Here is a 10,264-nt window from a genome sequence, read left to right as displayed (position 1 = left end):
GATGAACCCCATATTTTCTGATAATGATTGGTTTGTGTACAGCGATTCTTGAAAGTTATTGAGAATAATCAATTTTAGTTGGTTAAAAATAGGAAAATTGGTTTTCTATGTAGTACAACTTATATATAGTACTTCAAGTGTAATAACACCTCATTCCTCCTTCTATCGCTCTTGTTGACTTTTTCCCATTTGTACTTCAATTTTCAGCAAAAGGTCTCGGACATACTCATCAAAATGAAGTAGAAAGATCATATAATTCCAAAGTTGGTATGAACTTATTGGATTTTTTTGGGGTAAATTAACTTATAACTACATTAAACTTTACAACGATCAAGTCAATAGCAAAACCCCATGCAAGTTCGAATTCCATGTATTATTTTGCAATCACATCTCAAAGTGAAAAAGAGAAATGTAGATCAAAGGAGGCATGATCGACAAACAATTACAAATCTCTCGAACTATTTATAGGAGATTACCAGGGCACCAACTGAGATTTAGTGGAAGGTTTGATATCAGTAAAGATTAACCGCTGTTGATGGAATGATGAACTCCGCATAAACATCAAGCCCCATTAGTTTCTTCAATTCGCCATGTCTCAATCCATCTATCAACTTCACGTCCCACCCCTGACCGGTTGCAGCCATTGAGACTACGACAATGCCATGGCCCACATCGAGGTTATAGGACCTGGAATCTCTCTTACTATACTTCTCGCCAGAAAATGGAAGAAAGACCGATAAGAAAGGAACCGTTTGGGAAGAAATTGGTGAAAAACCTATATGGAATTTGAGTCTTGATCTCCAACGAATGCTCTTTTGGTTAAAAACCCAGAAGAAATTGGATGTGATGGATTCTGTCTCGTCTTTAAAGCCACTGTCCCAAATGGAAGTAATGGTTGGTGACGATGAGGGAGCGGAAGGAGGTAAACAATGGGAAATGAACGACGATAGTTCTGGGTGTTTGGGAGTTTAAAAATAAAAAATGTTTGACATTTTCAAAAGTCTTTTCCAATTAACTTTTTGGCAAGAAATAATTAGTTTTATATCCCATGGACAGTTAACCGGTATAATAAATAAAATATTAATTTTATTTTGTTCTATGTTATTATGTAATTTGTTACCATGCATTGTATAATGACAAAGCTACTAATGTAAACAACATATGAATGAAAAAAAAAAAAAACATTAAAAGACAATAAAATAAAAAGCATAGCAATTAATTATAACACAATTAAATGAAGTTAAGTTAAAAACAAAAAAATAAAATCTGTTATTTAATTACTTTAAAGTCGGTTAGCAGTATCATCATTAGTAGACTCCTCACACAATTATGCAAGCCGACACTTCTTTAGTGTTATTGATGATATACCGTAAAAGAATAGCTAACAATAACAGTTTGAAGCAAAAATATTTCCACACTGTAAGAAAAATATAAAATTTAAACAATATCTTGTAACTTACTTGAATGTCTTCACCATCTTGAAAGTAGAGATATAGATACGCTTTTTAAAAATATGATCTTCAATATTATCATGACCAACCTAATTCTAAATATTGATCGCAATAATAAGAAGCATACCAAAAAAACATAATCTAACTTTATAGAAATAATATAAATTAACCCATACATTCTCACTTCCTTCTTCATCTTTTGCTTCTTTGACATCAGATATACGTTTTTGAAGACCATCAATTTCTTTATTATCACAAACGTCTTATGTATATTAAGACAAATCAAGTTTAATACATATAAAGTATAACTTTTACATAACTTACCACATTATGAATTAATAATTACCATTGTTGACATTGTTGATGATATCAAATAAATATGTGGTCCCCATAACGCTTGTTTTGAGAGCTCTCATTCATACTCAGGGAATTAGACAACCATTAATCTACATCATCGATTATAACTATATAATGATCTTCATCATTTGTTAAACCACCGTATTGCTCTTAATCATGGGAGTAATCTTATATCCCTTATCAATATGTTTTTTGTCACTTAGTATTTAGTTACAATAAAACGACACATGTAGTTTGGTGACATTAAATTTGTCAACGTTAATAGTAAAAATGACCTTATGACCACATAAACTTTCGATAAGAAAATTTTGTACCCAATTAGGATAATTGTCAGCTTAAGAAAACATGACAAACATATTAATATACATACAAACAACCCCGTACACACATATTAGATAAATGTAGTTAATATACCTATGTATATTAGTATATAAAAGATAAAAATGTATATAGAATCAAACCCGATAAACTCTTATTAACTAACTCATCAACAATAAAACCAATAAGAGGAGTATCACTTATTTTTTGGCAGTAAATTCAAGTACAATCACATTAGAGAGTTAACTAAACAAATAACAATGCACTTCCATTACTAATTCTTGAAATAAGCCCAAATATGGCTAAATGTGTTAAAAAGCAATGTACATCCATTTTTTTTACTAAAATAACATATTTCTCACATTTGTGTTAGTTTCTTTTATATAATTTATTAATATTCAAGTTTTATTTTTATATATCATGACTCTTGAAAACTGAATTGCAAAAATCGGTCCAACTGAATAATGATTTGGTTATAATAGATTGGATTTGAATGTAGTTTGAACTATTCAAATCGATACTTTGAAACTAAAATCAATTTAGATTTAGTTGATCGTTTGGATCGAGCCATCCATCTAAACAATCATCCATACTTTTCTGTCAAAAGTTTGTTTCGACATAAAAATAAAACTATGATTTTGTTTTGCTTTAAAAATGAAACGACATTTTTTTTGGAGTTACGATCGTATTTATGTTGATGTTTGGTTTCAAAATATTATTTCCGGTTAAAAATAAAATTAATATAAATAAAATTTACATTACCTACCTTCCATAATGAAATTTTAACAATTGATTTTTCAATTTTAATAACTATTAGCAAAACATAAAGTTATTTATGCGTATTTTTATAATAAATAAATAAATTTTATCAATGTATTTTTGTTTTAAACATGCTTTTATTTTTAATATATAAACAACAAAATATTTTTATTTTAACACAAAATAAAAACCATTATTATTTATATATTTCAGTGGCTTTTGCTGATGTCAATTTTTCTTTGGTTGACATATGTTAATTAGAGGTGAGCAAAAACCGAACTGCAAACCAAAAAAACCGCATAAACCGAAACCGAAATGAAAACTGATGGTGCGGTGTTTAGTTTTGTAAAAACCGAAAATACTCGGTGCGGTGCGGTTTCTAGTCTCGCAAAAACCGCAAAAAACCAAACCGCACCGCATATATATATATATATATATATATATATATATATATATATATATATATATATATATATATATATATATATATATATATATATATTAAATGTTGATATTCGTAAGAACAAAGAACTGACAATTAAAATTTTTATAAATATAAATATTTGTTTTATCTATCGAGTGATGATTGTATATTTTTAAGCATACGTTCAGTGATATTTACAATAACAAATAATGTTTATGACATTTTTTAACATTTAAATATGAAGAGTACTGGTGATAAGTATCATTTTTATGAATACATTAATTGATATTATCGTATGTACTTATGAAAAAAATATTATATTAAATTCGTATTATATTCAAGCATTACAAACATGTTGGATGAGTGGTTATGTAATTTGATTTCAATCCAAGAGGTGGTGATATCGGTTTATCTCCAATAAATGATTAGCACTCTTCATTTGAGTCAAAGTAACTTACAGAGTTACTTGAGTTTTAGTAAAAAGGAAAAACGAAAACAAAAAAAACTAACAAAAAACCGCGAAAAAACCGAACCGCAAAAAACCGCAATAAAAAACTGCAAAAACTGAACCGCATAAAACCGAACAGTGCGGTTTCTAAATTTCAAAAAACCGAAGTTACGGTTTTCAGTTCGGTTTTGTCCAAAAACCGCACCGAACCGCACCATGCTCACCCCTAATTTTAATGGAACAATGTAAATAAATAGGAAGTTTTTGGTCTACATTCAATGTTTGACATATATTAATTGGAACAATATAAATAGTGTTATATCTATCCGATGTTTATACAATCTTATTCTTTAAAAAAGTATATTTTGCTATTTTGGGTTAAAAATTTTATTTTTATTGGACAGATTTTTCAATGTACACTATTTATAATAGAAAATGAAAAACACTTTTGAATTCTAAAATATTTAGAAACAAAAATATGTAAGAACTAAGAAACACTGACTTTTTTTTTCTTAAGTCTATCACTTTATCAATAAATAATGCATCAAACGGTTCAAAAACGTTAACATTGTTATTTAACTCGTGATTAATGGTAAAATCATGACATACCATGATATAAATTTTGATACACTTGAAATAATAACATCGATCATAAATCGTAATATCATGTTTTTTTTTTTAAATCCTAACAAATAAGATAATTTTGCAAAACCTACATATACACAAACTGAAAAACTAACTCACAAATCAATGTTATGAATAAGTATGTATTGTAATCAATAATAAATATTTTATAAAAAAAATATTAAATAGAAAGGATTAAAACAATAAAGAAGATGGGGACATATTGGTTATTATACATGGACTTAAAAGACCAATTATAAAGTCATAAGTACCCCAAAAATGACAAGAGTTTAGAGAGAAGATGAATATTCACATTAAAAAAACATATGTTGATTCAGTTGCATACTCTATCAAACCAATAAACAAAACAAATCAATGCAATTAAAAATTCACATAAAAAACATAAGAAAATTTTAAAGTTCGACATCTATAAAATGTCATATTTGAGATTCCTCAAACACTTAAAGAGAGTAGTTTGTATAGTTTAACATCATTAAAGTCACTCTGCGTTTATTGCATTATTAAAGTCAAACTTCACTTCTTCCCCCCACTTTTTCTATAGTTTAAGAAAGTTCATATACACAAAAGAGCAACAAATTAGAACCCAAATGATGATTATTGGATTTAAGTAGAAACGATAAATCGCAATTTATATTTGTTATTCACTATCAAAAGTCACAAATGACGAACCTTTTTTTCATGTAATAACTAATAAGAGAAGCAAAACAGTAATCTAATCAAGACCATAATCATTGGTTGCTTAAACCAAAGTTGTTAAATCATATTCGATGTAATTTTCATCAACTTCACAGAAAAGTTCATTCCCACATATATTGCAAAAGCACTAAATCCAAGATGTACCCTCGCTATCATGCCCACTCACATTTGATTCATCGCTATTTGTCATCAACAAGAAAGTAAGAAAAATTAAAATTCCATATCCAGGTTTATGTCTAATTTCAAATTTAGTATTGATCAAAGGACTAAAGATCATAAATGGAATAAGCATGGTATTTTGTCAAATAGTTAATATGCATAATATTTTACCAGATATTGATCCATATGGGTCGTGTGGCAAACCATTATGTCCATCAATTTTGGAAGAGGTTGAAAAAAACAAAGCATTATCAGTAAAAAGAATCAAACTTGAGATAAAAAAAAAAAAAAAAAAAAAAAAAAAAAAAAAAAAAAAAAAACCATTCAAGTAAAACGAATTGGTTTATGGCTAAAACAGATCTAGCCAACACATGATTCAAAACAAAACAAACCTAGTTCAAGCAACACAAATTGATTTAGGGCTAAAACCGAAAAACAAACAGAAAATCAAACCTGGTTCAAGATTATAAACTAATGACAACAAAAAAATTACCAGCTTAAAGCCATCCAATATAGAGTGAAAAGCAGAGAAAAACATAACCCTAATTTTGTGTGAATTCGTTTGGAAATGCAATCAACATCCTCAATTATAGACATTTGTGATAAAGGGGGAAAATTACAAATCAAGATTACTGATTTCTTGCTATGAATCATAAAAGTTTCTTAGAAAGTTTTTAATTAAGACTTTAGAAAGCATTAAATTGATTTTGCATCAATAGGGATGGAGATGGATTTTGAGAAACTTACAGATGTCAAACGGAATCTGCTATTTTTCTTCTGGTAAAGTTCAAGCCGGAATCCAAAATTGAACGTCAAAACCAGCAGTGGCAGGTGGCCTCGAATGAGACAATAGTCGTCGTTCTCCCTCAATAGCATCTCTATTATCAGTATCAGTTGACAAATAAAAAACCTGAAATTGAAACTTACTGAGTAAGTGAGTGGACGTCCAATGAGATTTACATATAGAAAAGTGTATATGGAAGTAAGAGGCCATCGTTGTCTGGGATCTTCCAAGTGCATTCAAAGAAAAAATAAAAATCCTGCAGATGATGGAGAAGAACTAGTGAGTTTTGTTGTTGAAAAGCCCAATCCAAAGTGGAAGTAAACCTAGAAATTTGTGAAAACAGAAATTAAAACATACATTGGATGGCTTTTATTCAAAGGGGAAAATGTTCTCAGTTGATTTGTGGTCCATGATTATGAGAAGCTTGAAGCAATTTGAAGCAAATGTTGAAACACTTGAAGCAATTAGGTTGAGATTGAACTCTTATGTAGACGGGACAGTTACACAATGAAGAAGGATATGCGATGAAGGAAGAACGTGGGGTGGATATGGCGGTTTCTATGGTTGACGAAGAAGATGGAGCCGGGAGCAGTTGAAGTTCAAGGAGCAGGAATACATGAATAGTGGAACGATCGGAAATAAGGAACGTGGGAGAAGGAAGGAAAAAAAAAAAAAAGACAAAACTGAACAAATGGTCACTACTAACGATACGATGTGTTTGGCTTAACTTTTTAAATGACTTTTGATTTTATTTTCTAGAAAAAGTCCCAAAAGATGTTTGGCAAAGGGAAAATGACTTTTGTAAATGATTTTTTCCATAGAGTAATTTGAGTCTTTTTAAAAAGTCATGATTACTTGATTTTTCCTAACTTTTCACCAGCTAAAAATATTAAATTACCAATATACCCCTCATCTACCCTAAACATGTCTTTTTTTTGTCATTTTACATGTAAAAATTAAACCAAACACTTTAATTTTTGACTTTTTCCCTTCAAAAGCTAATCCAAACACATTTTAAAAAATAACTTTTGTAAAAAGTTCTTTTACAAAAAGGACTTTTGCTCCATAAAAGTTAAGCCAAACACCCCCGTACATGTCCAAAATTTTTATTTTGTTGAGTATTTGATCTAATTTGTTATGAACATCTTTATAATGACAATTTTGCCCCCCCCCCCCCCTTCTCCTCCTTTTTTTCTTTTTCAGTTTTCTTATTCATTCTATTATTTTTTTGATGAAATAAATAAATAACAAAATAAAAAACCAACTAACCCCTCCATCTCTCTCTATCTCTCCCTCTCTCTCCCTCTCCACCATGTTACCGGATTTGAAAGGTCTGTGTGTACACGTCTTTGAGATGAAGTCACACATTGACAGGTTGGGAATGTTAGGAGTCATTGTGTCGAGGAAGTTAGCTGTTCACTTGGTTTTTCAATCACTTCCTAAGTCTTATAATGAGTTCATTAAATATTACTATATGACAGACCGCGACATGACCCTTATTGATTTTAACTATTTGCTAATGGATGCTGAATCAGCAATGATTTGGCACGCTGGTAATGCAAATTTGATTGGAAGATCTACTTCCCCAACTTCCATGGACATTGACAATGGAAACATTGGAAGTCTAGAAAAGTCTTCTCTTCCCAATGAAAAGGGAAAGACTCAGAGATTCTCCCGTGTGCCATTCCGAAAGAGTCTATTTGTTTCTATTGCCAAGAGAAGGGGCATTGGATGAGATGCTGCCGTATCTACCAGAAGGATCACGAGGATGGAAAGGTGAAAATGTATAACTCTGCTTCAGGTAAGTCCACTATCCAACTCTATTAAGTTCCCATTTGTAGATTTTTAATACATTATGTGATAAGATCACATTTTGATGTTTTTTCGGATCGATGAAAAGAAAGGAAGCTTAAAGGAAAAGCATGTTGAAAATAATTGTTTTGGTTTCAATATACAATGATTGAACACATGTAAATATTATACTTTTAAATACAATGGTTGTTTGTACTTTGATTACTATGATGCATGTGTTGTGATACTACAAATGAAGTCCTCCACCCCCGGACGTTTCCGCCGTTTGGTTTAGGGGTGTGACAGATTTGTATAAGCTTAACATTCTTAAATCAAAATTCAAAAAAATCTATACTGATATGGATCTAGAAAGATGAACACGACGCTGATATGGATCTAGAAAGACCAAGACAAAAAAAAAATCTGGCAGCGAATACATGGCCTGAGTCGTTCGAAGGTGTTGAAACCCTTTCATCAAAGCTTCCACCATCTTTAGATCTTGAAAAAAGGACGATAGGTTTTTCTTTCAAAATTGTAAAGGTCAAAGCTAGGATTTTTTTTTTAGTTTCTCTTTTTCTCCGCCACCCTTCCCATATGGATTAGGGTTTTTGTCCTGAAAATCGAGTTACCACTGTGGGATGGGTTTTCAGATATGAAGAGGAAGAGGGCTTTCAGATCGATAGATCTGAAGATAGTTTTTAGACTTCACCGGCGTAGATCTGTTCTCTTCTGAGGATATCGGAGACCTGAGCTCATGACTGAAGACTCTCAAGGCAAAGAGGCGGATTTTGATTCAAGGTTTTGTCCTCCGTCGCTTCGTCTTTAGATCACCATGTGTGTGTTCAGATGAAGAACCCGAGAACCGATGACCTCGATTTGATTCCGTCTTCTAATTTCATTTTCTTATTTCTCTATTATCCGATCTTCCCTCTATTTTCCTTTCCTTGAGTGTTTAGGGAGAAAATTCTAAAGAAGAAACATATCTCAGATCTTGTTTTGGTTTGACGAGAGAGAGAGAGAGAGAGAGAGAGAATTTTATTTTTGTTTTATTTTTAAATGTTTTCTAATTACTTTAATAAAAGAAAAATGTAAAATAAAATAATAAAGGGCAAATCCGTCATTATAAAATGAATCAAAATTTTTGGATCAAACTCACAATAAAATGAAAAGTTTGGACCTGTGGTGCTAGTCCAAACTTTTTTGGACCAAAGTGGCAATTTTGAGCTAACCACGGGGACCAATTGTGTAGTTTTGTCAAGAAAAAAACTATAAAAAAAGTGTAAATAGGGAGTTTATGCGGTTGAGATAAAAAATTGAAGAAATCCAAGGGCTCAAAATCCTCATACCGTTATTGGTGACCAGAGCTTACTAATAATAATAATAATAATTGGTAAGTCTTTTGGAATTAACTTTGGTGGTTTTTCAAAAGATAAGAAATTGGGATTTTTTGTAACTTTTGTCTTCTTATAAGGCAAATTATCTTCAACAGTCCAAAAATATTAGACAAACATTTTTTTTAGAACTAATTTTTGACTTTTGTCTTCTTAAAAGTTAAAATCAAAAAGTTCTTTTGTAAAAAAACTTTTCACTTTAAAAAACAATCTCAAACACCCCCAAGTGGTTTGTGGCTTAGGTAGGGTTGTTATTCAATCGGATTTACTTCTGTTTAGACCTGTCAATGGAGCAGATATTAACCATAATCTGATCCAAACCCTTAAGAATTATATGGGTTGGATCATAGTTTTTGATTCGTTTACCCGCTAGCGACCCATACCTAGTAACTCTTATATTAAAAGGGTCAGGTATGGATCATCACTGATCTGCTCCATTTATAACCCGCCCCTGAAACATTCCAAAATTTAAGACTAAAATTTTCATTTAGTTAAGTTATTACTTAAAACCAACAGTATACAAAACATTCATAATAATATCTCATGTCAAAACCAAAGTGCCATCAATCAAATATAGTATCATAAAACCATATCAGAGTGTAATCCTAAAGATCTCATGTGCAGAAAACATAGTGCGATCCTGCGATCGAGATCAGCTCATTTCATTTGAGAACGAAGTACCTGAAACCAAAACTGAAAACCGTAAGCACGAAGCTTAGTGAGTTCCCCCAAACTACTACATACCATACAATAACACATATATCACATATTGGGCCTTGCCCACTGCATCGGGCCCCGCTCGGCATCGGACCGAAGTCCGGCATAACTTGGGCCTCGCTCACTACATCGGACCCCACCCCGCATCAGACTGAAGTCTGGAATAACTTGGGCCCCGCCCGGCATCGGACCGATGTACAGAATAATAAATTGAACATAACATAAACATAAACATATAAAATAATCATATATCCTGCATCGGGCTTGCCCGACATCGGACCGAAGCCTGGAACATATAACACATAACATAAACATGCATGAATC

General features: G+C 31.3%; 1 long non-coding RNA gene across 3 annotated transcripts; it reads right to left on the bottom strand.

Moving 5' to 3' along the window:
* Positions 1–274: 274 nt before the first annotated feature.
* LOC111903577 (uncharacterized) lies at positions 275–6,732 on the bottom strand. Of its 3 annotated transcripts, none has more exons than XR_006185535.2 (3): positions 6,399–6,732; positions 6,005–6,297; positions 275–873 (listed from the first exon to the last, which is right to left on the bottom strand). It is a non-coding gene; the product is annotated as an uncharacterized LOC111903577 (long non-coding RNA). The 3 variants fall into 3 exon arrangements; XR_002854221.2 differs by lacking the exon at positions 275–873 and adding an exon at positions 4,671–5,277; XR_006185534.1 differs by lacking the exon at positions 275–873 and adding an exon at positions 4,671–4,937.
* Between the last annotated feature and the right edge of the window lie 3,532 nt (positions 6,733–10,264).

This window comes from Lactuca sativa, chromosome 8 (genome assembly GCF_002870075.4).
Source record: "Lactuca sativa cultivar Salinas chromosome 8, Lsat_Salinas_v11, whole genome shotgun sequence".
Taxonomy (NCBI): Eukaryota; Viridiplantae; Streptophyta; class Magnoliopsida; order Asterales; family Asteraceae; genus Lactuca; species Lactuca sativa.
The sequence above is the reverse complement of the archived record's forward strand: the minus strand, read 5'-3'. Positions and strand labels throughout refer to the sequence as shown.